Source organism: Rhamphochromis longiceps, linkage group LG14 (genome assembly GCF_057381845.1).
Source record: "Rhamphochromis longiceps isolate RC_006_pf linkage group LG14, R_longiceps_female_GT1.1, whole genome shotgun sequence".
In the NCBI taxonomy this organism is placed as follows: Eukaryota; Metazoa; Chordata; class Actinopteri; order Cichliformes; family Cichlidae; genus Rhamphochromis; species Rhamphochromis longiceps.
The window spans coordinates 42,715,479-42,742,899 of record NC_140570.1 but is presented as its reverse complement, the minus strand read 5'-3'; the positions used below and the strand labels follow the sequence as shown (position 1 = coordinate 42,742,899).

The 27,421-nt window shown below is 39.5% G+C and overlaps 1 pseudogene; it reads left to right on the top strand.

The window, feature by feature from the left end:
• LOC146654907 (polypeptide N-acetylgalactosaminyltransferase 17-like) overlaps positions 1–23,692 on the top strand; it is a 29,632-nt pseudogene extending 5,940 nt beyond the window's left edge.
• The last annotated feature ends 3,729 nt before the right edge of the window (positions 23,693–27,421 follow it).

Here is a 27,421-nt window from a genome sequence, read left to right as displayed (position 1 = left end):
ATGCTTATAACCTATAACGCGCCCCCCAAAACAATATTATTATTATTAAAACATCTATAAGGTAGGTTTTGCGCAGCCTGCTCCTTGTCAGACCAAAGTTTTTTTCTTCATTACTTTTAGCTACTTTTACACTGGGTTTTCTCAATAGACAGAAAATGAAAATGAGGAGTCAACAGCCGATATTATCATTGCTTGTAACCCGGTAAATAATTTCGTACATCTCCCCATAAAATAAGCCTTAGTGGAAAAAAGCTCATATTCGAATAAGTTTATTCCCCTCTGTGGGAAAGAGTTTTTTTCTCAGAGTCAACCATGAGGCGAGTTTTGTCAACAGCAATTGTCCATTTGGTAAAACAAATATCCGCCTCTAAGTCGTATTTTACCGTTGCAGAATGTGGAAAACAGACAGCCCTCACAGGAGGCACCCAGGGGCCCACCTCACACACCATAGTTAAAATATTTAAATTTCAACTAAATTTGTAGTAATGATCGGATTTCCTCACTTATCTACACCACACTCCTTGATTTCTTATCGTTTCTTATCGTTCCTCTGTCCCTTAATAGAAACTATCCTCCCTTTCAGTTGTCTTTTGCACTTCCATATCGCAAAGCAGTTACTGTAGGTTATTTTCTGCTTATGCATTAATGTAATTAATTAACTTATTTATCCTTAAGTACGGTAATGACTTGAGTTCTAATGCTTTTTGTCTCTTGAGTTAGCCGTCAATGTGGGATTTTTTTACCCTTTTGTTCAGTTAAAGCTGCCTTTCATTCTTCAACGCAGCTTAAACTCTAATAGGTAAGCTTTCTTGTAATTTCTTAGTTCTGCAGGCTTCTTGAAAGACATCCGAGACTCTTCTTTGGATGCTGGATGCCTTTTGTTTTGTTTTCTGTCAAGATGATCCCACACTGCTTCGATTATCTTGAGGTTCGAACCCTGGAGAGATCAATCCATGACTGATGCGTTGTTTCATCCAGGCATACTTTGACTACAATGGCAGTATGTTTGCGATCATTGTCGTACTGAAAGTTGCTGCCAATCAGACATTACTTGGTATTACATGGTCGATCAAAATCTGGTGGAACTTTTCTACATTCATAATTTGATTAATTTGGATAAGAGCTCCAACAACACTGGCTGAAATCCAGCCTCAAAGCACGGTAGAGTATCCACGCTGTGTTAAAGACGGCTATAGACATTCACTGTTGTATCTCTCTTCGGACCTCTTCCATGCATATTTCAAATTTGGATTCATTACTCCATAAGACATATTACAGCTGATTTCTTTTTCCAGTCAATTTCTTGTGTAATTTGGCACACCTCAGCCTTATTTTTCTCTGTTCTCCTTCCTTAAGAATGGCTTATTAACAGCCACCCTTCCAACTCAGATAACTTTTGATGAAATGTTTACAGCACTTGAGTTACTCGCCACGGCCATCCTAAATGCTAAGAACACTAAACTTTAATTCTAAATTACGTTAACCAGAAAAAACAAGCCAAAGTCGAGATGTTGCTGAGCTGACCTGTGCTATGCTATGCCTTCTAAAGCACGTATAATGTAAACAGAACTGGTCTTTGCACAGAAGCCTGTGGAGCTTCATAATTAACCTCAGTGTGTGAAGAGCACTCTCCATTTAATAATAGCTGTAATAAAATGTTATGGCCGACGGTGTTAAACGCTGCACTTGGGTCTAGCAGGGAAGATTTCAACTTTTCAATACGAATGAAGGCTGAAAACTGATTAGATTAATGTCTGATGATCTTTTCTGTGCTTCTTCAAGTTTGTAACACCAAACATATTAAAGGATGATGTAAGGCTCACAGGAAGAGTTTAATTAGACACACATTTACTATTTTCTTTATACTCTTTCTTTCTTGACATGTTTAATATGATTACTATCAGAGGAGAAAATGACCCTTGTGTAGTTTAAAAAAGTTTTATTTAATCAAACTGTAATGTTGTTGAACTCTGACGGACGTGTCTTTTAATCTTGTCAACAAATCCTTAATCATCTAAATCTGCCATTTATCATCTAGTAAAATGTTCCCTCTGCTTCTGCTGCACATCTCCCCGGACACTCTCCGCTTCACCTGTCCTGTGCAGGTGGTCCAACCCCTGCCTGCCTCCTTAAACTGGGGTGTTTAAATCTCTTTACCTCTGTTGTGAACTTCACACAAAGTTTGTGGTAACAAAATCAAACTGACGAGGATCTCGTTTGAAAAACACACACTCACGAGACAAAATAAAAACAGACTGCTCAAAGCAAAAGCAGAGCCCTCACAGCTGGTAGTACAAAACACAGCGACAACATGCGTATTAGATACCCTCAGTGCCAGAAGCATAAATATGAAAAAATGTGATCACCAAGAGTATCCTAACAACGGCGTTGAGGTGGGTGTTACAGTAAAAAAAAAAAGTAGCCAAATTTTCATCTGAAAATGTTGAATTTTAGTAAAAACAATGCTCTGTAGTTTGATACTGTCGTTACAGACTAAGCAGATGTTTAAAGCCTTCGGACGCTCATTTGAAACGCACTCATTCTCCTTATCAGCTGGAAACATTAAAGCCGTAAAATGACTTTTTCAAACGGATAAAAACTATTGAACAACAGCAATGTTGAGCCTGTTCCAAAATTTGGATGTACATGTGTTGAAGGTGTGGGTCTTGTTGAATTATTAAACATACATTCTTTAATTTTTCGAGCCACAAAAACAACAACTTTTAATTTTCTTCTGCTTGAGTATCGGCCTCGGGTAGCTCTACTTATCATTGCTCAGTCAGTTGTCTGTTTGTGCTACTTTTTTAAGGAGCAGCGTATTATTGGTAAGGGTGACTTTATGTGTTTAGCTACTTAAGTGGAAGTACTGTGGATAGTTTTACCTTACATACATAGATCTACCAATACAGCTTCTGAGGTAACTGTTTACAAAATGTTATAATCTATTCAAAGGTTCTTTGCAATTTTACATTGATAAACATTATCCTTAACACATTTGGCCCACATAAAGTACTATGGCCATCACACTGTCATTTAGAATTGTTTAAATAACTCCTGTCTTAAGTCCTTCCATCAAAAAAAAAAAAAAAAAAAAAAAAAAAACATGGTTCACTTTTACATCACAAAATGTTAGAAATATAAGTCGTTCATAACAAACTGAAAGGTTGGGAGTTTAAAAATCCAAACCGATGGAAGAATCAGAATCAGAATACTTTATTGATCCCTGGGGGAAATTATTTTTTGTTACAGTGCTCCATTATAAACCAACATTAAGACAAGACAGACAATACACTAACTAAGAATAGTACAATATATACATATATATACATACATACATACATACATACATAAGTCACTCATAAATAAATAGCTGGAAAAGAAACATGTGTAGCTGTAGCAGCAAACAGTGTGTTAAGTGGATGCGTTGTACAGGGAGATGGCCACAGGCAGGAAAGATTTCCTGTGTCGTTCAGTGGTGCTTTTCGGTAATCTCAGTCTCTCACTGAACGTGCTCCTGTGACTGACCAGCATGTCATGGAGTGGGTGGGAGGTGTTATCCAACATTGTCTTTATCTTGGACAGCATCCGCCTCTCCGACACCACCTTGAGGGTGTCCAGCTCCATCCCCACAACATTGCTGGCCTTACGGATTAGTTTATCGAGTCTGTTGGCATCTGCGACCCTCAGCCTGCTCCCCCAGCATGCAACAGCATAGAGGATCGCACTGGCCACAACAGACTCATAGAAAACTCATAGAAAATAGGAAGCAGAAGTAGAAGACTATAACGTCTCAGAGCACACGGTGTCTATTATTGTGTAGACATGTATAAATAAGAGCTTAATAAAGATGCTTAATTTCTTAAGAAATAAACAGGTGGAGTGATCTTTATCAAAAGTGGATGTTGCATCTGTGGCTAAACCACTGTACCCAAAAAAACTTTAAAAATCTACTGTGTGTGAGGCTGTGTAAGTAAAGCTTGCCCTTCACACCCGCGTGTAATAAACCATTTGTTGGGGGGTTGTGGATTTGGCACCTCAGCATTGTGAAAGTGGGGAAACATGTTTCTGGCTGTGCATAAGATTTCTGCTTACAAATTAGAATCTCAGTTCTAAATGAAATTCAGATGTTTTTTTAAGTATGGCTAATGTATTATTTGACTTCTAAGACACACACACACACACACACACACACACACACACACACACACACACACAAGAACAACACAGAGAAGAAGAAGAGGGGGTCGTTTTACTACGCATCATAAAAACGCAATCATTCATAACATGGACAGTGAGAAGTAAAACTCGTCGTCTTACCACATGTTATATTCTGTAAACTTAAAATAATCCGCAGAAATTAGAGTTTAGTGTTTTAATTCATCTATTAAAAAACACGAGTCAACATTACTGAAGTGACGCTTTAACGATGCGTCTTATCATCGTGTTTATGATGATAAAACATGTTCTCTCGTTAGTAGATGTCTGCGCTGTCACTTGTCACGAAAATGTTCAGAGCCAGGGTTCCTCTTTAATTACCATTGATCGTTAATAGGGTCACAAAAGATTTGTCGCATTATCCCCATAAACAAAATGCTTTTATAGAAATCATTGTGATACAAATATTTAGATTCTTGATTCACAATGTGCACGAACTCAAAATCTTTAGAGGTTCATATTTATAAAGTATCGCAAATAATACATTTATACCATTGTATGAGCTACACTTCTTGTAAAAACTGATTGAAAAAAGCTCCTGTCGTGACCTTCCTTCTGTGAGGACACACACACACACACACACACACACACACACACACACACACACACACACACACACAGAGAGAGAGGGAGAGGGGGGGGGGGAGATCATTAGGATTGGAGGCGTTTTTTGGATTTTCACTTATTGTCGGCTTTACAGTCACATAAAATTCATTCCAATTTTTTGCCTTTGCTTCAATTAAGGTGTTTCTTTAAATCTACAGCAGCTCCCTTTTCAAAAGGTTTACTGACAACTGACAACGATCAATAGCAGCATACGTGGGGGGAAGAGTATGAGTCTTACGGTGACAGCGGGGCCGTGGGAGCCGGAGGGAGGGGTGAGGGTCCGCGCTAAATTTGCAAAGTTACTGATTTAAAAATTATATTTTTGAATTTTTAATTGCATGACAAACATACGATAGACTCTTGAGCATATTTATATAGCTAAATACACAACGGTATAACCGTGCTAAATAAAAGAGGTCCAAGTACCAAAGCACTCTAATGCAAGCCTCTAAACTGCATGTTGATAAGTACGTGAAGCGTACCTCTACAGCTGAAAACAGATTGTATCCATACTTTGAGGATCTGCTGAATTGTTTTTTTTTTTTGATGAACTGCAGATGATGATGAATTCCTCTTTATTGTAGAAACAGTCCCTAAGCTGTTGTTGCTCATACTTACCGAGTTCCCTAGCTACTTCCTTACTATGTCAGTAAACCTTTTGAAAAGGGAGCTGCTGTAGATTTAAAGAAACACCTTAATTGAAGCAAAGGCAAAAAATTGGAATGAATTTTATGTGACTGTAAAGCCGACAATAAGTGAAAATCCAATCACAGAAGGAAGGTCACGACAGTATCAGTAAATATGAACCTCTAAAGATTTTGAGTTCGTGCACATTGTGAATCAAGAATCTAAATATTTGTATCACAATGATTTCTATAAAAGCATTTTGTTTATGGGGATAATGCGACAAATCTTTTGTGACCCTATTAACGATCAATGGTAATTAAAGAGGAACCCTGGCTCTGAACATTTTCGTGACAAGTGACAGCGCAGACATCTACTAACGAGAGAACATGTTTTATCATCATAAACACGATGATAAGACGCATCGTTAAAGCGTCACTTCAGTAATGTTGACTCGTGTTTTTTAATAGATGAATTAAAACACTAAACTCTAATTTCTGCGGATTATTTTAAGTTTACAGAATATAACATGTGGTAAGACGACGAGTTTTACTTCTCACTGTCCATGTTATGAATGATTGCGTTTTTATGATGCGTAGTAAAACGACCCCCTCTTCTTCTTCTCTGTGTTGTTCTTGTGTGTGTGTGTGTGTGTGTGTGTGTGTGTGTGTGTGTGTGTGTGTGTGTCTTAGAAGTCAAATAATACATTAGCCATACTTAAAAAAACATCTGAATTTCATTTAGAACTGAGATTCTAATTTGTAAGCAGAAATCTTATGCACAGCCAGAAACATGTTTCCCCACTTTCACAATGCTGAGGTGCCAAATCCACAACCCCCCAACAAATGGTTTATTACACGCGGGTGTGAAGGGCAAGCTTTACTTACACAGCCTCACACACAGTAGATTTTTAAAGTTTTTTTGGGTACAGTGGTTTAGCCACAGATGCAACATCCACTTTTGATAAAGATCACTCCACCTGTTTATTTCTTAAGAAATTAAGCATCTTTATTAAGCTCTTATTTATACATGTCTACACAATAATAGACACCGTGTGCTCTGAGACGTTATAGTCTTCTACTTCTGCTTCCTATTTTCTATGAGTTTTCTATGAGTCTGTTGTGGCCAGTGCGATCCTCTATGCTGTTGCATGCTGGGGGAGCAGGCTGAGGGTCGCAGATGCCAACAGACTCGATAAACTAATCCGTAAGGCCAGCAATGTTGTGGGGATGGAGCTGGACACCCTCAAGGTGGTGTCGGAGAGGCGGATGCTGTCCAAGATAAAGACAATGTTGGATAACACCTCCCACCCACTCCATGACATGCTGGTCAGTCACAGGAGCACGTTCAGTGAGAGACTGAGATTACCGAAAAGCACCACTGAACGACACAGGAAATCTTTCCTGCCTGTGGCCATCTCCCTGTACAACGCATCCACTTAACACACTGTTTGCTGCTACAGCTACACATGTTTCTTTTCCAGCTATTTATTTATGAGTGACTTATGTATGTATGTATGTATGTATGTATATATATGTATATATTGTACTATTCTTAGTTAGTGTATTGTCTGTCTTGTCTTAATGTTGGTTTATAATGGAGCACTGTAACAAAAAATAATTTCCCCCAGGGATCAATAAAGTATTCTGATTCTGATTCTTCCATCGGTTTGGATTTTTAAACTCCCAACCTTTCAGTTTGTTATGAACGACTTATATTTCTAACATTTTGTGATGTAAAAGTGAACCATGTTTTTTTTTTTTTTTTTTTTTTTTTTTGATGGAAGGACTTAAGACAGGAGTTATTTAAACAATTCTAAATGACAGTGTGATGGCCATAGTACTTTATGTGGGCCAAATGTGTTAAGGATAATGTTTATCAATGTAAAATTGCAAAGAACCTTTGAATAGATTATAACATTTTGTAAACAGTTACCTCAGAAGCTGTATTGGTAGATCTATGTATGTAAGGTAAAACTATCCACAGTACTTCCACTTAAGTAGCTAAACACATAAAGTCACCCTTACCAATAATACGCTGCTCCTTAAAAAAGTAGCACAAACAGACAACTGACTGAGCAATGATAAGTAGAGCTACCCGAGGCCGATACTCAAGCAGAAGAAAATTAAAAGTTGTTGTTTTTGTGGCTCGAAAAATTAAAGAATGTATGTTTAATAATTCAACAAGACCCACACCTTCAACACATGTACATCCAAATTTTGGAACAGGCTCAACATTGCTGTTGTTCAATAGTTTTTATCCGTTTGAAAAAGTCATTTTACGGCTTTAATGTTTCCAGCTGATAAGGAGAATGAGTGCGTTTCAAATGAGCGTCCGAAGGCTTTAAACATCTGCTTAGTCTGTAACGACAGTATCAAACTACAGAGCATTGTTTTTACTAAAATTCAACATTTTCAGATGAAAATTTGGCTACTTTTTTTTTTTACTGTAACACCCACCTCAACGCCGTTGTTAGGATACTCTTGGTGATCACATTTTTTCATATTTATGCTTCTGGCACTGAGGGTATCTAATACGCATGTTGTCGCTGTGTTTTGTACTACCAGCTGTGAGGGCTCTGCTTTTGCTTTGAGCAGTCTGTTTTTATTTTGTCTCGTGAGTGTGTGTTTTTCAAACGAGATCCTCGTCAGTTTGATTTTGTTACCACAAACTTTGTGTGAAGTTCACAACAGAGGTAAAGAGATTTAAACACCCCAGTTTAAGGAGGCAGGCAGGGGTTGGACCACCTGCACAGGACAGGTGAAGCGGAGAGTGTCCGGGGAGATGTGCAGCAGAAGCAGAGGGAACATTTTACTAGATGATAAATGGCAGATTTAGATGATTAAGGATTTGTTGACAAGATTAAAAGACACGTCCGTCAGAGTTCAACAACATTACAGTTTGATTAAATAAAACTTTTTTAAACTACACAAGGGTCATTTTCTCCTCTGATAGTAATCATATTAAACATGTCAAGAAAGAAAGAGTATAAAGAAAATAGTAAATGTGTGTCTAATTAAACTCTTCCTGTGAGCCTTACATCATCCTTTAATATGTTTGGTGTTACAAACTTGAAGAAGCACAGAAAAGATCATCAGACATTAATCTAATCAGTTTTCAGCCTTCATTCGTATTGAAAAGTTGAAATCTTCCCTGCTAGACCCAAGTGCAGCGTTTAACACCGTCGGCCATAACATTTTATTACAGCTATTATTAAATGGAGAGTGCTCTTCACACACTGAGGTTAATTATGAAGCTCCACAGGCTTCTGTGCAAAGACCAGTTCTGTTTACATTATACGTGCTTTAGAAGGCATAGCATAGCACAGGTCAGCTCAGCAACATCTCGACTTTGGCTTGTTTTTTCTGGTTAACGTAATTTAGAATTAAAGTTTAGTGTTCTTAGCATTTAGGATGGCCGTGGCGAGTAACTCAAGTGCTGTAAACATTTCATCAAAAGTTATCTGAGTTGGAAGGGTGGCTGTTAATAAGCCATTCTTAAGGAAGGAGAACAGAGAAAAATAAGGCTGAGGTGTGCCAAATTACACAAGAAATTGACTGGAAAAAGAAATCAGCTGTAATATGTCTTATGGAGTAATGAATCCAAATTTGAAATATGCATGGAAGAGGTCCGAAGAGAGATACAACAGTGAATGTCTATAGCCGTCTTTAACACAGCGTGGATACTCTACCGTGCTTTGAGGCTGGATTTCAGCCAGTGTTGTTGGAGCTCTTATCCAAATTAATCAAATTATGAATGTAGAAAAGTTCCACCAGATTTTGATCGACCATGTAATACCAAGTAATGTCTGATTGGCAGCAACTTTCAGTACGACAATGATCGCAAACATACTGCCATTGTAGTCAAAGTATGCCTGGATGAAACAACGCATCAGTCATGGATTGATCTCTCCAGGGTTCGAACCTCAAGATAATCGAAGCAGTGTGGGATCATCTTGACAGAAAACAAAACAAAAGGCATCCAGCATCCAAAGAAGAGTCTCGGATGTCTTTCAAGAAGCCTGCAGAACTAAGAAATTACAAGAAAGCTTACCTATTAGAGTTTAAGCTGCGTTGAAGAATGAAAGGCAGCTTTAACTGAACAAAAGGGTAAAAAAATCCCACATTGACGGCTAACTCAAGAGACAAAAAGCATTAGAACTCAAGTCATTACCGTACTTAAGGATAAATAAGTTAATTAATTACATTAATGCATAAGCAGAAAATAACCTACAGTAACTGCTTTGCGATATGGAAGTGCAAAAGACAACTGAAAGGGAGGATAGTTTCTATTAAGGGACAGAGGAACGATAAGAAACGATAAGAAATCAAGGAGTGTGGTGTAGATAAGTGAGGAAATCCGATCATTACTACAAATTTAGTTGAAATTTAAATATTTTAACTATGGTGTGTGAGGTGGGCCCCTGGGTGCCTCCTGTGAGGGCTGTCTGTTTTCCACATTCTGCAACGGTAAAATACGACTTAGAGGCGGATATTTGTTTTACCAAATGGACAATTGCTGTTGACAAAACTCGCCTCATGGTTGACTCTGAGAAAAAAACTCTTTCCCACAGAGGGGAATAAACTTATTCGAATATGAGCTTTTTTCCACTAAGGCTTATTTTATGGGGAGATGTACGAAATTATTTACCGGGTTACAAGCAATGATAATATCGGCTGTTGACTCCTCATTTTCATTTTCTGTCTATTGAGAAAACCCAGTGTAAAAGTAGCTAAAAGTAATGAAGAAAAAAACTTTGGTCTGACAAGGAGCAGGCTGCGCAAAACCTACCTTATAGATGTTTTAATAATAATAATATTGTTTTGGGGGGCGCGTTATAGGTTATAAGCATTGAGAAAAAACTGATATCTGATATCTCACTCCTCCTTGACCCGCGGTGTGTGTGTGTGTGTGTGTGTGTGTGTGTGTGTGTGTGTGTGTGTGTGTGTGTGTGTGTGTGTGTGTGTGTGTGAAACAAGATCGCCTGTCACGGCAATTATGGTTTGTTTTTTCAGTCCCTTGTAAAAGGGATTCTCAAAAGGAAAAGTAGTATTCAAAGAAAAGTATTCACTAAGGGATATTTATTCATTTTTACACATACGGGGTAGGCAGCCTGTAGGTTACAAGCGGATAGAAAGTTCTTCTTTTCATCACAAGCTATGGTGTAGCCTAAAAATGCAATTTGTTGCTAGGCAGATCATCTTAAAGGTTTTTTTTACTGCGTCTGTATTATAGGAAAATAAAATACTATTGAAATCTCTACAGGAAGTCACTCTTTATTCCCATTAAGAAATACAGAGAAAATCGTCATAATATTGAAACAGAATTCAGACTATGAGTTTGCGGAAAACTAGCTGCCGCTCTGTCTCTCTATACAGCACAAAATCAGCTGCTGCATCACCGCTGTGCTTCAGGAACCAAACCCCTCCCCTCATGTATATGGAACATGACGCATCAGGTCTGAAAATGACTAGACAATTCCGGAGTATTTCCGGAAGTGTCATAAGGTCCGGATCGAGGCCTTCCTTAGTAAATATGCTGTATTTGAATATGGCATATTCAAAGCCTTCTTCTTTGGGAGAGCAGATCTCATCGGACACAGGAGAGCTGCTGGGCTGCAGAATGAAATCCATCTTGTGTGTCTGAGGCTTAGAAATTGTGAACTCCTCCTCTCTGCTTTTATTCTCCTCCCTCTAAAAACTTTTTTCTTTTTTTTTCCCAACAACAGATGGCGCGCTTCCGGAGGTTTACCCCCCTCCCTTCTCAGGATGCAATTCGACACGCTTAGCGACAGATGGCGCGCTTCCGGGGTTCGCCCCCCCTTCTCCGGATGTCGGGGGGTTCCCGCCCCCCCCTTCTCCGGATGCAATTCGTCACGGTCATTACTCGCTTCCGGGGGGGAGGGGCGAGGTCAAAAGGTCATGATTAGGGCCATCAATCACTTCGGATTAAATTTTGTCATAAACCGTATGGGAGTATCTCTCTACTTATTCATGATAACAACAATGACAATAATAGAGCTTTGGGTATCAGTGTTAAAAGAGTGCTACAAAGTGCAAAGAAACCATGGAAAGAGAAGACAAAGGATAGCTGAAGCTGCATAAAAGGAAGAGCCAAGCTATTTCACGCCTGAGAAGTTTTAAAATGAGACACTTGAGGCTGTGGGATCAGGTTGAACGGATTTTATTTAAAAAAAAACATCACAAGCACACATAAAACACACACCAAAACAGGACCCCTCTTGGAGAACTTGTCGTAAAAGTAAATTTTTAGTAACCATAAAAAATGAAGGTTTTGTACTAATTCAAAAAAGCTGAGCGCTTGGTGGTGAACTGAATCAAAGGCTAAATACTGTCAAGAAATTAGCATGCAATGAGGGACCTTATTAACCCCGCTAAGACAACTGCCACATCCTGTTGATGTCTTTTTGTGGATCTCATTTTCGAGCTCAGTGCATAACTTAAGGTATACCGTGCAGTTCTCTCACTGCCCCCTGCAGAGCTCAACTCGGCTGAATCAAACAGAATTAGTGATAAAACTGGGACGACACAAGGAACTTTCTATTTGACTGAAGTGGATGAAAAAAGTGGTGCTCTTAAAAGATGTTATAAACTTTGTTTCTGCACAAAGTAAAGTCAACTAAATGTGTGAGTGTGTGTGTGTTTGCACTTTTTTCAGGTCAGAACCAGTTCTAGCTAGAATAAAAGAAAACCACAAGAGGATTATCTTGCCGTCAATCGACAACATCAAGCACGATACCTTTGAGGTGGAGCGCTATGAGAACTCTGGCCATGGCTACAACTGGGAACTGTGGTGCATGTACATTAATCCACCCAAAGAGTGGTGGGAGGAGGGAGACATGTCTGCACCAATAAGGTATGCCAGCTTCTCCCATTTAAACGTGAACACAGATCTCACACTTCTGAGATGTATTTTTTTCCACTTCTTTAAGATTTTCAATAAAACTGCCACCAAGTTCTTTTTTTAGTTTTGGGGAAGATTAGGGGAAAACAAGAAAAAAAGCTCCTGATGGGAAACCAGACTTCATTAAAGCAATAAAAAAATTACAGCCTAAATTAGAGAGTGGTGAAAATAGGATTTTAATTATCTGATTATCACCCATATATTTGTGTTAAATTGGATTTCCTTCCATTCTTTAATTAAAAATAAGAATAAATTGCATGAGTATGCACAAAAATGTTTAGATTTACCCTCCACATAATAGGCTGAAATATAAAGTGTGAAACTTTGCATAGTGGAGATTTGGGTTGTAGAAAAGTACTCCAAAATAAACATCAGATAAAGCCACAAAAAAACACATTCTGGTGTTTGCAAACGCTCAGTGTCACATGATAGTGTGTTTTCCTGGCTGCAGGACGCCTGCCATGATTGGATGCTCCTTTGTGGCCAATCGGGACTACTTTGGAGAACTCGGTCTACTCGACTCAGGCATGGACGTCTACGGAGGGGAGAACATCGAACTAGGCATCAGGGTTTGTGTGTCACCCAGTTTCCTCTTGTTCCTGCTCCCTCTTTACCCCTGTAGGTTTTAAGTGGAGCAGTGGCCACCGTAGCGTGGCACCACTGATGAGGCCCCATTAAGAGTCCTGGAGGACCAGTCCTGTGTGAGCAGCTCACAGCAGGGCAATGGAGATAAATAGGTCACGTAGAGCAGAGCAGGAAGGTTGGAGTTTGTTTCTGTACATTTTGAGAGATTGGAGAGTCTTTTGTTTTTCTGCAAGGTTATTAGATTTTTCCTGAAAAAATAACGTCAAACATTTTCACAACCCGAGTGTGTTGGCTTTTATCCAGCAAGCTAAACAATCAAATATTTTTAGAAAGACAAAAACGGTTGCCTTGTCTTTGAGTTGACTTGGTCATAACTTGAATCTGAAATGGAAAGTTCTTATATCTTGTCATCAAAAATATCAAGATTCCCCCCAAAATTAAGTCTAGATAAGTAAACGTGTACAGATGCAATAAAACAGCTAAAATTCAGCTTCAACGCACCTATAAATATATTACAACTGCTGGAGATGAAGTATTAGCAAAGACATGAATCTAGCCCACAATGTCACATCTCAAGAACCACATTTCTTTCTGTTCCTCTTTTACTACAAAGCAGTGGGACACATATCCAGAGTTGCCCTGCGACAACAACATTTCTACATTTCACTACAACCCTTACAAGAGGATTGTTTGGATGTGTCCAGGGAGAAGGCCCTCATTCAGAGAAACTCTTTCATAACAAGCACTTGAATCAATGACTGTTTGGGTTTTAACAGGATTCTTGGGATAATGAATGTTAAGCGGTAGATATCAGCACCTCTATGGGGCAATTTTGCATGGTTGTTGTCCAACATCTTTTACATGAAATCATAGTACTGCTTATTTATCTTAGAGTGTGGCAGAGAGCAGTAAAATGTTTTTTTTTGGCATACCCTCTGTTGGTTAGCACCCGTGTCCTTGGGTAACAGAAACACATAGGTTATCTTTAAAACCTATGTGCCCATTTTCTGTTTGTAGTGCTCCTTATCTGTGGATGGAACATGTTTCATATTGTTCCCAGTGTGAAGAAAGACTGACGGACCTACTTTTTATCCAGTAGGAATGTTTGTCAGGAGTGAAATAGGTTGCATCTGTGCAATTGTTTGGCGACCTGTCAGTTTGAAGTTTCTGTTACGCTCACATCACTTTGACGTGGGTTCAGATAGCTTGGATATCCATGTCTTCATTATGTTCACAGCAGAAGGCTCGTGGGTTGGACACACTCAGCAGATACTTTATTAGATACACCTTGTCAGTATTAGGTTGGACACTCTTTTGCCTTCAGAGCTGTTTTAATTCTTCATGGCATAGATTCAACAAAGTACTGGAAACATTCCTCAAAGATTGATCGTGGCATGATGGCCTCATGCAGTTGATGCAGATTTGTCAGCTGTGCATTCACGATGGGAATCTCCCATTGCGTCATATACCAAAGGTGATCTATCTGATTGAGATCCCCTGACTGTGGAGACTTTCCTGTTAGCTCACAAGAGTAGCACCTGATATGGTCCTCTGCTGCTCTAGCCCAAATTCTTCAAGGTTCACGGTTCAAAGTAATGCAAAAGTGGTTTTTAAGAAGAAGTTATCTGTTTTACTGTTGCCTTCTTGTCAGCTCAAAGCAGTCTCTGGTCGGGTCTGGTATCAACAAGATATTTTCACCCAGAGAACTGTCTCTCATTGGATATTTCCTCTTTTTTGGACCATCCCTTGGGATAACCCTAGAGATGGTAATACAGAAATATCCTAGTAGATCAGGAGTTTCCAAAATACTCAGACCAGTCCTTCTGTCAACAACAACCATGCCTAACGTGTCTTAAATCTTCTTTCTTTTCCATTTTGATGCTCAGTTCTTCTGTGAGTACCCTGCCGAGATCCACTTTCTGGGTAAATTATTCATTATGAGAGCAGTTAATCTCCTTTTGAAGCTTGTGGATGTGCACAACAATTCTACCTAACAGTGAGAGGTCAATTCAGGGTCCAGTGGTTTGATCTCACTCACAGTCCTGCATGAATGAATTCACAGCACCATGTCCTGTTCTCATCTGTTCTTCAAGGGGTTTTCCTCTGAAGCCTCTGTGTTTGTTTAAGGGCTGTGTTTTTCTGTGGCTGGGATAGTTCCTAATTGGTCAGTTGCTGGCTTTGCACATTTGTTCTCCAAACCTGCAGAGGATACCTCAGTCTTGACCTGCTGATTTTGATGGCTATCATTGTGAATGAAGTAAGGATTACAGCTAGGTCATTGGATTCCACCACTGATCAACTTAGAGATTGTAGCTACATGATGCCCTTATTTGGGCATGTCCATTTTTCCTGAGGTTGTGTAGAAGCTTTTGGAAAAAGGGATGAGTACCACTGGCTGTTTCCAGAGAGGATCCTGGGAGGAAGTTATCTTGTTCAGCTTCCTATTTCTTCAATAGCAAGTCTGCTAGGTCAAAAAGCTCTTTTTTAAAGTTTTGCATTAAGAGCTGTTTCAGTAGCTCTAGATGCACCATAACATTGTTCTAGCCATTCTGATATCATTTTCAGCTCAGCTGCTGGGTGGTTTGTATGAGGAGATAATTGATTCAACCTTCATGCTCTGAGGTTTCTTTTCTAAACCACTTCACAAGCAGGTGAAGCTCTTCTGCTGCAGTTAATTCTTAAACCTTTAGCACCAAAAATGAATGATGTCCAGTAGTTCTCCACTTTATCATTATACTTTCTTTGACCTCTGTTAATGAGAAGCAACAAAAGGAACGAATCTTGGTCAGGAAGAAGAAATACTCTTGTACACATTTAAGGCTATTCATCATCTCTCTCCTCCATATCTCTCTGATCTGGTTCAGATCACTGCCCCATCTCGATGTCTTAGATCTTCTTCTTCCCTTTCTCTCTCCGTCCCTTCCCCCCGTCTTGCCACCATGGGGAGCAGGGCTTTCAGCTGCTCTGCTCCACGACTCTGGAATTCCCTACCTCCTGATTTAAGAAATATCTCTTCCATCTCTCTCTTTAAGTCCCAACTCAAAACTCACTTGTTGTCTTATGCTTTTATGATTGTGTAAACTGCTTGCTTTTATGCTTCTTTTTTTATTCTGTTGTTGTGTAGCTCTTGGGGCTATGCTAGCATTCATGTCTTATTGTTCTGGCCCGCTGTCCTACATCAAAGCTGGGAAATAGCATGGTGAACTGTAGAAGATGTTTTGGCCACATCTTCAAGCATGACTTGTGCTTCTGACCGTCTCTTCTTGTTGATCTTTAATGACATGCCTGGAATCATCATGGTGTATTCGCTGACTGGGAGAGTGCTCTGGATGATACGTTGTCACAGCAAACAATATAAGTAAAAAAACATGCATTTATGTATGTATACTCACAGTTGGAGCTTAAAAGTTAACCCAGTGCTGAAGTGCCGAAAACCTCAGCTCCTCTTGATGCCCCTTAAGGTTGGCTAGAAAAAAATGAATAAAAGCAACAATTAGATATTTTTTATATAACAGAAAACAAGAAGAAAAACCGAGAAGGACTTCTAAATGTACAGATTTAGCTTTCATTAGTTCCAGCACAAAGAAAACACGTCCTTCCAGGTGCTCTATGCTCCAGCTGTTAGCTGTAATTGACTTTATAAATCAGGACATCGCGGCGACTGTGCATCTGCCTATTTATATTTCCTGCTGCCCAGCAGCCAGCAGTATATTATTGTGAGCTTTAATTCATACTCCTACTACCCACAGGTGTGGCTGTGTGGAGGCAGTATGGAGGTGCTGCCTTGCTCCAGAGTGGCTCATATTGCACGAATGAAGAAACCTTACCACAGTAACATAGCTTTCCACACACGCCTTAATGCCCTGCGTGTGGCAGAGGTCTGGATGGATGAGTACAAGTCCAATGTCTACCTGGCCTGGAACATCCCCATGGAGGTGAGAACGGCATTTTTCTGCACCAAGACCTCTCTTAGAGAGGATGCTGTCAGTCATGCTTGTCTGTTTGTGACTATCAGATGTCCATGTTCAGAGCCAAACAGTTTTTCTTTTGGTTCCACAATTTATGTAGAGACTTTAGGCATAATAACTTCCTTTGCTCTTGCAGAACCACGGTATTGATTACGGAGACATATCACAGAGGGTTGCACTGAGGAAGAGTCTGCAATGTAAGAGCTTTCACTGGTACCTAGACAACGTTTACCCAGAGATGAGGAGGTACAACGATACGCTGTTCTACGGTGAGGTGAGCCATGAAGGACAAAGACACAGGAAAAAGTAAGTTTGTAGATGTAAGATCTGATGTACAAATTAAACCACTGAAATTAAATAAATGATACTTACACAAAGTCCTAAGAAACTTGTATCTCCTCCACAGACCAAAATATAACAAGAAAGCAGGGACTCAGACAGCATGTACATCCACATCTTCTCAGCTGTTAATAGAAAATAAATGAGATTTAGAACTTTGTCTGATCCACACTGACACATCCTTGTTTTTAGCCTTTATACATTTTTAATCGGTAATTATTTTGGGGAATATTCATATTTTATGAATTAAGTCTGACTCTTTTTTTTTGTGTATTTAAGGTCCGCAATTCTAAAGCAAGCCACCTGTGTATGGATCAGGGTGTGAAGGAGAACCACACAGCCACCCTGCACCCATGCCATGGGTGGGGTCCTCAGGTACAACACTCTTCCTCACCACCATACTAAAGAGTATACTCCATCTTTTTCCAGTTGCTTTGCTTTCTCATGAAAACATACAGTGAGCTTCTCCGGTGATGTGATTTGCAGCTGTGTCTCAATCACAGGCTCAGCTGAAATCCTCCAAGGAGCGAGTTCTGCTGTCAGAATAAAATTGTGTCTTGCACTTTTTGTGTTGAAGCCCTGAGTCAGCCAGTGTCAGCTCTTCATCCCTTCAGCCCTAAGGGCCTCTCTTTTTAGCTCACAGTGGTAAACAGGTGCTTTAGGCAGAAAGTCAAGGCTTCAGTGGTAAAATGCTAAAGGAGCTAAAATTTCAATTCAATTCTGGAAAAATGAGTGCCGCTGATAGGTTTGTAGCTTGAACCCATCCGCTGGAACGTTAAAGGCAATATAATTACACTGCAAAGCAAGACACGAAGTAGGCAAGCTTCATGTTACTCGTGCACGGGAGAGAACCGGACAATCGCCGTTCCTTCGCTTGGCCCCAGTTGCTCTCGTCCGTCCTCCCGTACCACTGTCCTTTTATTGAGGTTACATGAATATGCATAAGTTCGTTAACATATGACGTCTACATACACACAAAGAGTAATAAATTCAAATTCAAATTTTATTTGTCACATACACAGTCATACACAGTACGATATGTAGTGAAATGCTTGGACAACTGCTCGTGACCTAAAGAAAACAAAAAAGGAAAGGCTATGAATAAGGTAGGAAATAAATATGAAAAATTAAAAAGGGGTAAATTTAACTAGGAAGGAATAAAATATAAATTAAGGTTAAAAATGAAATAACTGTACAACACAAATTAGAATGAAGGGTAAATTTAACTGGGAAGAATAAGATAAAATATATAAATTAAAGTTGAAAATAAAATAACTGTACAACAAAATACACCAATACACAGTATAGAACTATATAAGAATGTATGAAGAAATCTAAATATAAATAAATATATACACAATAACAGCAGCTGTACAAGTATTAACCGGAAATGAAGAATATAGTGACCAGTGTTGTGCAAAAACAAAGTCCAGAAAGTCCAGTGTGTGTGTAAGAACTGTATGTGTGGGTCAGTACTGTGTGGTGGTGTGATTGAGAGACCGTATCGCCTGCGGGAAGAAGCTCCTCCTCAGTCTCTCTGTGTTGGTCTTCAGGGAGCGGAATCGCTTTCCTGACCTCAACAGAGAGAACAGTCTGTTGTTGGGATGGCTGAGGTCCTTCACGATCTTCCTGGCCTTGGTCCAGCACCGCCTGCTGTAGATTGAGTGCAGGTCAGGGAGCTCGGAGCGGATGGTGCGCTCAGCTGACCGCACAACCCTCTGTAGAGCTCGTCTGTCCTGCATGGTGCTGTTCCCGAACCAGGTTAAGATGTTTCCCGCCAGGATGCTCTCTATGGTGCACGAGTAAAAGTTCCTGAGCACTTTGGAGGGCAGTTGGAAGTCTCTCAAGCGTCTGAGGTGGTAGAGACGCTGACGGGCCTTTTTCACCACGGTGTTGATGTGACAGGACCATGACAGGTCCTGCGTGATGTGAACTCCGAGGTATTTGAAGCTGTCCACTCTCTCCACTGGGCACTCGTTGATGACGGGGGTCTGGTAGTTCCTCTCCTGCTTAGTGCTGAAGTCCACTATCAGCTCCTTTGTCTTACTGACGTTTAGAAGGAGGTTGTTCCTCTGGCACCAGTTCTCCAGATTCCTAATCTCCTTCAGGTAGGCCGTCTCGTTGTTATCAGAGATCAGGCCCACCACGACGGTGTCGTCAGCAAACTTGATGATGGTGGTGGAGCTGGTAGTGGCCACACAGTCATATGTGTACAAAGAGTACAGCAGGGGGCTCAGAACACACCCCTGGGGGGCTCCAGTGCTGAGAGTGGTGGAGGCTGAGACATGTCCGCCCATCCTTACTGCGTGCGTGTGTGTGTGTGTGTGTGTGTGTGTGTGTGTGTGTGTGTCTGTGTGTGTGTGTGTGTGTGTGTGGACTGCTGATCAAAGGGTCAAACATCCTTGGTCAGGAAGAGGGTAGCCTCCCCCTCACCCTAGATGGTTCATCCTAGATAACACGGTGAGGAAGTCCTGCAGTTCATCTAAACAAAGACTAGACTAGAACAGACGCAACTACGTTAATCCTACCATAAAACAATAAAACACGGTATGACCTCTCATGCTCCCAAAGTGCTGTCTAATACACACACAGTTTGCAGACTATCAAGGATCAAAACCTCTACCAATCTACAATTAATTACAAAACTCTAAGCATATATAAGTAAATATTTCTAAGCATAAATGACAATCAACAATACAAATCTAACAGCCGCATCACACTTTCTTCACAAGACATGCTTCAGTTGCATTTTTTAAAGTTATCCTTTTGATGGAACAAAAAGTCTTCAGTTTTTATTAGACCACCAGTTTTTCACACTTGCACTTCCACGGAGATAAAAGCGACCCCATGGTGTCTTAGCGTGGGTTCTCTCCAGGTAGTCCGGCTTCCTCCCACAGTCCGATGACATGCACGTTAGGTTAAATGGTGACTGGCTGTAGGTGTGTATGCAAAACAGATAAAGCACATAAGTGCATAAAATAAAGTGCGATATGAATATCTGTGAAAAGATGAATGTAACTTGTAGTGGTCAAAGATACTAGAAAAACATTTTAATAAATACTCTGTTCTTAAGAAGAAGCAGTGACATCTAGGGACCACAAGTGGGATTTTTTAAGATTTTGAGTCCAAACGCTGTTAAATCACCTAACTTTTGTATGATGTACTGCAAACAGGATGCAGTTACTCTGCAAAAAGACCCAAACTGGGCTGACTGGGTGGTTGATGGAAAGCTTTATCTTTATATCTTTTGCAAGGCATTGCAACCACTATTCATGCTTTGTTAGGAACAGAATGCGATATAAACAATTTCCCAATCAGTCTTTATCGTCAGCACACTCAAAGCCTCAGAGCTAGATGCAACCAAAGGAACTGTTTTATCTGCACTGCTAAAGTGGAAATTACTATTAATCTGAACGAAAAAGCTGAAGTGAAAGACACAAAGGTTAGAAAACAGAGCGGGAAGAATCTGACTCACTTCTGCTTTTTCTTTCTGTCAAGTTGAGAAAACTGCAGAATTTGGTGTATATAAAATGTTAGGGCTATATGTGGGTTAGAACTCTGCTGAAACAACACTGTGATTAGCAGTGATGTACAGGAAAATCTTTGTGTTTAGCACTCAGTGAAGAACAAAGACATGTTTTGCCTCTCAGCAGTATTGGGAACAACACCATCCTCTTGTTCAAAGCAGCAAAAAAAAAACCCAACAGCTTGCATAATCAAGGAAAATTCCTGCCAGGTTACCTTCAACTTGTACATCATCACATACTTATTTCATCGTTAGCTAATAAAGAGAAGAGTATTCACTCAGCCAGTTCAGTAACTTTCCGTTTACTGTATGTGTGACGTATCTGTTTTCCTCTTAGTTAGGACGCTACACTAAAGAAGGTCAGCTGTTTCTGGGACCCCTAGGCAGCACTGGTGAGGACACTCGTTGTGTGGTGTACGATCAGATGAGCAACTTTCCTCAGCTCCTCAATTGTGAAAAGGTGACCAACGTGAAACAGAAGACATGGCATTTCTCTCAGGTCAGAAGTGTAAAGAAATCTCTTTTTCAATGATATAACTGAGTGTTTATAAGAGAAACTAAAATTTACTGGCATAGAGTTGAGAGGAAAAGTATCTATATGTCAGATTTTAAAAGGGACCTATTGAGCTCATGTCTGGGTCCATTCTTTTTTCTCTTGGACTCTAATATGAGAGTAGCTTTGCATGAATCTTCATTTCTCTCATACTCAGCATTGCTGCAGCCCCGTAGTTCATGCTTTATCTGACAGAACCGCCTTTATATTCCGAATACCTCCGTTGAAGCCACCTTTCTTTGTGTTAAAACCCTCACAAACAGAAGGTTTTAACACCGGGGCCAGTAGGACTTCACAGATAGATCTGTCTGTTTGTGATGACTATATTAGGATATCATCTCTGCTATTACTGAAATCAAAGCAGTCTGGTTAACGGGGATTATTTGCACATAAATTGAGACTTTGGCTATGATTAATATGAACAATAACTGTTGTAAAATTATATTTATGCTAGAAAATAAGGGGTCCTCTTAAGACAACTAAACCCAGACTGCTTAAAGGGTAACAAGCGACTCAATATACCTTTTACTTTGGCATTGATTCTCTTTTTCTTTTAATGTGAAAAACCTTTTGTAAGTCAATTTTCTGTTGGTCTTTTAGTTCTGTTTGGGTAACCTTTAAAAACTAAAGAGTTACAGCCTGTAGCACGGGAAGAGGAGAGCTTGAACAGTGATGCTGCAGACCTTCTGCCACATCGATTCTTTGTCACACAGCAGGACAAGCAGTGAAGAGTCCTGCAGACGTAGAAGTCTTAGGGAAATAGGGAGACCTTACTTATTTTATATAGATGTAAGGTAAAAAGTTAGTGCCATTTGTTTAAGAAAGAGGTTGCAACAGTTCACATAAGGCCCGGTCTGGTTACATACTGTTCTGTCACCATCACGCATTGTTCACAGACCATCTGTGAAATCTGTTAAAACCAAAGTATTGTATCTCCTTCTGCCTTGCAGAACGAATCGATCATAAATCGGGCTACTGGACGCTGTCTGGAGGTGGTGCCGGCTAATGTTTACTCCGGCCACCTGCTGGTCCTGCAGCCCTGCTCGGGGCAGAGGTGGACCATCAAGAACACTATGAAGCAGTGATCGCCTGGCCAGTTTCATTGGGACCAATTACAAAGGCTATTTCCAAGAGCTGTCACCTGACGTTACCTTGGCCAGTGGACAATCAATGATGCGGGGGCTCCTTAGCTTTTGAAATAAGACTCAAAAATAGATGGCTTTAAGGAGACGAGTGATGAGGTGGTTTGGAAACAATTGATGTTTTTTTGTTTTTGTTAGTTTTTTTTTAAAAACATGGACATTCAACGTGGTGAAAGTTTAGCATGAGGACCATTTCTCTATATGAATTTTACAAACTTTCAATGTGATGTTGCCATAATTCCTGTGTGCCACTTCTTTACAGTGTTTAAGTTTTAGTAGACATTTAATCGACCAAAAGCGTGTTCTTTCTTATGTGAAGGGGAAAAAAAGTTTCCATCTTCCATCAGTCTTTCTGCAATATTTCATTCATTTTGTGCCACGGACCGGCCCTAAATAACTAAAATGTGTTCATAACACACGGGAAAAGACACAGGGGAACTGAGGTAACGATAAAAACAATAAATATGAACGATAAAACGAAGAAAAAAACCCCCGGTAAACCATAAATTGCACACCTGAACCTCAACACTCGCGGCCCGGTACCAAACGACTCACGGACCGGTACCAGTGCATGGCTCGGGGGTTGGGGACCGCTGGTCTATGGTACTTAGAAATTAAGGAATGGCTACTCGTGACAGGAGAAAATTTTACACAGTTTAGCAAAAATGCCTGAAAAGTGATTCTTATGTTTTTCAGAAAATTCAAATCCTTGTAAATATTTATAATTTGAAGAAAAATATGCTAAAAATATTACTTGGTGTACTTTTTTTTTCAAATCACCCCAACAAGGACTCTGGGCTAAATCTCACTTCTATGTTTTATGGATTCTGACTTTTATTGCTATTTTTCCACCAAGCATTCTGTAGCATCAGATGCAATATATCTCGTAGCATGAAGTACTGTAAGCAGTTGGGTACAAAGTTTCTTTGCGCTAAGTTAATTTATTTGGTTAACTGCTGTGTGCCATAACTACTGAAAACCTAGTCAAACATAGGAAGCACTTTTTTGGACAAAGGGTTGGAACATGAACGAGAGAGGAGGATTGAATCAGGAATGCACAAAAGTACCAATAGTGGAAATGCAGGAGGCCTTAAAGGCTGAAATTATTAACGTACTGAGATGTATATGATGTCATATATTAAATTGCATAAGTGTGATCAGCTGGATTTTTGCTCCCAAGATTGTCTTCCAATAAACAACTGGTTTCCTGGGTTGTGCTTTGTTACTGTGTTTTAGGATACATCTGCAGTCTTTAAATTTGTCATACTTTAATTAGTATGCTTATTTTTTTCAGTTTAATTTTATTTTCAAGCTTGTTTGTAATTTTTTGCTGCTAAACTCATGCTTTATTTTGCTTTTCTGGACTATAAATAAGGTAGAGACAGCAAAGATGAGCTACCATGCTGGCCTGCTCTCCTTTTAACTGCTCCATCCATTTTCATGGTTGTGGTCAAAATATTTTCGGCATGCTGTGAGATTAGTCCTCAAAATCATCCCCCAAAATAGACTACTTCAAAAGAGATTTCACCCTCAGCTTCCAGCTGCATGGCATCTGCTGTAACTTACACCAACTCGACTTAAGAGTACTTTCATCACATTTTTTATAAAAGCGCTTCTACACAATATTACCCAGCCACAAATAAAGCAGCCAGGTGGCCGAACATTAAAGGGACTGTTCTATAAATGACAAGTTATGGGTTCAATCCTGAAGCAACCATATGTCCTGTAAATAGTGTCCTTGAATCAGACACTGACCTCCTACTGCTTACTCTCGCTAAACTGCTCTGGATGAAGCATCAGCTTAAATGCTTAAGATGTAAATAAAACAGGAGGAGACTGCTGGGAGCACAAGGGCCTGTTTCTAGCAGAGAGGGGGAGAGAGGAGTGAGGCGGCTCTGAGGGACAGAGCCTGCATGCTAACATAACACTGAATGCTGATCAGACTCTTAACGAAGAGACTGCTCATCGTTCTCTGGCGTGAAATAGGATTACCATATGTTGGTTAAAGTCCTGCTAAATGTAAGCCAGCAGTAAATGCTAACAAGGACAAACTGATCAAATAAACTCACTGCGTTACTTAGATAAGGTTGTATTTATGGGGATGGAAATTTGTATAATTTGTAGATTTTAGCATGTAAAAAAATGGAGCTATTTTTAAAGGATGACAAAAAATCTAGAAAATGAATGTAATTCATTGACATTATTGTATCATAGTTTGCATTGTTCTGACCAGCAGTGTCCTGCAGCTCCCTGTGAGCACTTAATGAAAGAGGTTATGGTTTAATGTCAGAGCAGAGAACTCACAGTTGTCAAATATGATTTTGCTCTAATATGCACCATGTGGCGCTGTATGTTTTCTGTGATTGGAGGGTAGTGTCACTGCAGCTGTCACCCCAGCCTGCTCTCTGCTCTGCCTCGGGAAAAAAGCAGCAGAGATACAGATGTAATTACTTGACAGAACAGCAACACTGTATGAAAATGTGACAATTTCATAAAACCCACTGCAGCAAGGGTAACAGATGATACAACACACAATACTGTGCACAACTCTTTAGGCACAGATGTTGGCAGCGAAGCATGGTGAAGCATCCCGCTGTTTTAGTTTTTGTTGTTTTGGGGGTTTTTTTGCAGAGAGCATGTCAAAACTAGAGACTAGAACTACAATTAGATCTTTTATCATGCAAAATAATCAGATCGCTTAAGTTCATTCTGTAGCGTGACAATGACCCCAAACAGAGCCAGAGTAATAGCTTCAGAACATGTACTGAATGTGCTTTATTAAAGGGTTTTTATCAGACTGTGATTTACGTTTACTTCACCTTATGTGTTCATTGTTGAGTAAAAGCTATTGATACCAATTATTTTTATACTATATCCTCACTTCACAGTGAGAATCAAAATCTGTTTCTTCTTTCTTTTGTACTAAACATGTTCTCACACTCTGGAGCCATTTTGGTAACATCTCCAGGCACTTATTTGTCCAATTATTTTTAAGCTATATCTATATTAACTTTAATTTCAGTGATCATAAAAGTTATATACTAGAATAAAAACAGTTTTAAAGTTTTAGAATAGAATAGGATAAACCTTTAATACTGCACAGATGAGAAATTTGGGTGTTACCCAGCTCTTATGGCAAGGGGAATATAAAATATAAAATTGAAAAATTTATAAATTATAAAATTTGCTGACTTTGCACCAAAATGGCTCCAGAGTGTGAGAACATGTTTAGTACAAAAGAAAGAAGAAACAGATTTTGGTTCTCACTGTGAAGTGAGGATATAGTATAAAAATAATTGGTATCAATAGCTTTTACTTTTACTTTTACTGTTAGCGCCGGTGTCCTTCTATTATAGTGATACTAAACAAGGCAGGAAATTATATTTTTATTCTACAAAATGAAATGAATGTATCTACTCTGCAGAAGTGTTTGTGAATTTCAACAGATCGATTAGCTTGCTGCATTATATGTATGAACTGCATTTTTATCAGTTGCAGTTTCACCATCTCAGTGCCTAATGCTTCCCTCTTGTGGTGTCATGGTGGTTAGAAATAAATATGATATGTTATATGAAGTATATAATAAAAGCAAAGGCTTCACGTAAAGAGGGATTGGGACAGCTTTTAAGCAGGGTGACCTGCAGTATCCCACTGATTAACAGCCTCAACTGACACGTTCATGATGACTTTTGCTTTGTTCCCATTCCTCAGATCGATTTTCCCTTTATAAGGTTTGCTAAACCAGATGCTATATTTATGCTAAAAGTGGCCATAAAGAGTAAGGTCAGAAGGAGGAAAGGTAATACAGCAATGAAGAATAAAGGCAAAGTCAAAGACCGATTCCAGCTTTAAAAGCTATCTATGTATTTTTTTGTACATAGATTTATATGAAAAAGATGATCTGATTTCTAGCAGCAAAGGGCACATGCAAAAAAGCATTGGCAGGATAAATTCAGTTAAAGCAGTTAAATCAGTGCAAAGGTACAGAAAAATACTTATATTAGTTTGGAAATCAACAAGCAAAGAAATCCAGATAGATGTGATTTTTCCCATTCAATAGTACTTTTAATGTTCATAATTAAAAATGCTTTTGATTAATTTTGTCAGTAGGAGTAAAAGTTTGATGATTTTTTTCTCAGTTTTACTGCTCCATTAATAATAAGTGTTTAATAATTAATAATAAGTGAATCCAAGTTTTACCCCAATGTTTCCACCATTCCTCTCACCTAACCCTCATTTCCTCTTCAGGCCTTGCCTTTCAACCACACACACCCTCTACAGCAAATTAACAATATCTGAAAGTCATGTCCTTAAGAAATAAGAGGGGAAAATCGAGTTAAGACCCAACACAGGACCTGAAAGGTGCATCTAGCCCTTCAGCTGATTCATCTACCGTTTGCTGAACCCTTGTCAGAAATTGTTAGAAGAAGAAGAAGCTATTCTTAAGGATGGGAAACTCTTGATTGATGGAATCTTGAATATAGAAAAGTAACAATGGATTTTAATCCACAATGTAATGCCATTGGGAAAGCATGTGATTGGCAAATGCATCATTTTTCAGGATAGCAATGATCCCCAAAATACTGTCAGTACAGTAAAAGCATACCTGGATAGAAAAACATACAATAGAACAGCATCAGTCATGGCTTGGCCTCCCCAGAGCCCAGACCTCAATATTACTGAAGCAGTGTGGGATCATTGTGACACGAGAACGGAACAAAAGGCGGACAACACCCAAAGACGTGCTCTGAATATCCTTCAAGAAGCCTGGAAAACTGTTCCTGTGGAAATGACAAGAAAACTAGAACTGAAGAATAACAGTTACAATGCCAAATATTGACTTTCAAGCTTGTTATATTGTTATAAACTCTATTTTACGTATATTTCCATTTATGTTTGCACATGTTCAATAAAATCATTGCTCCTGAGGCAACGAGGA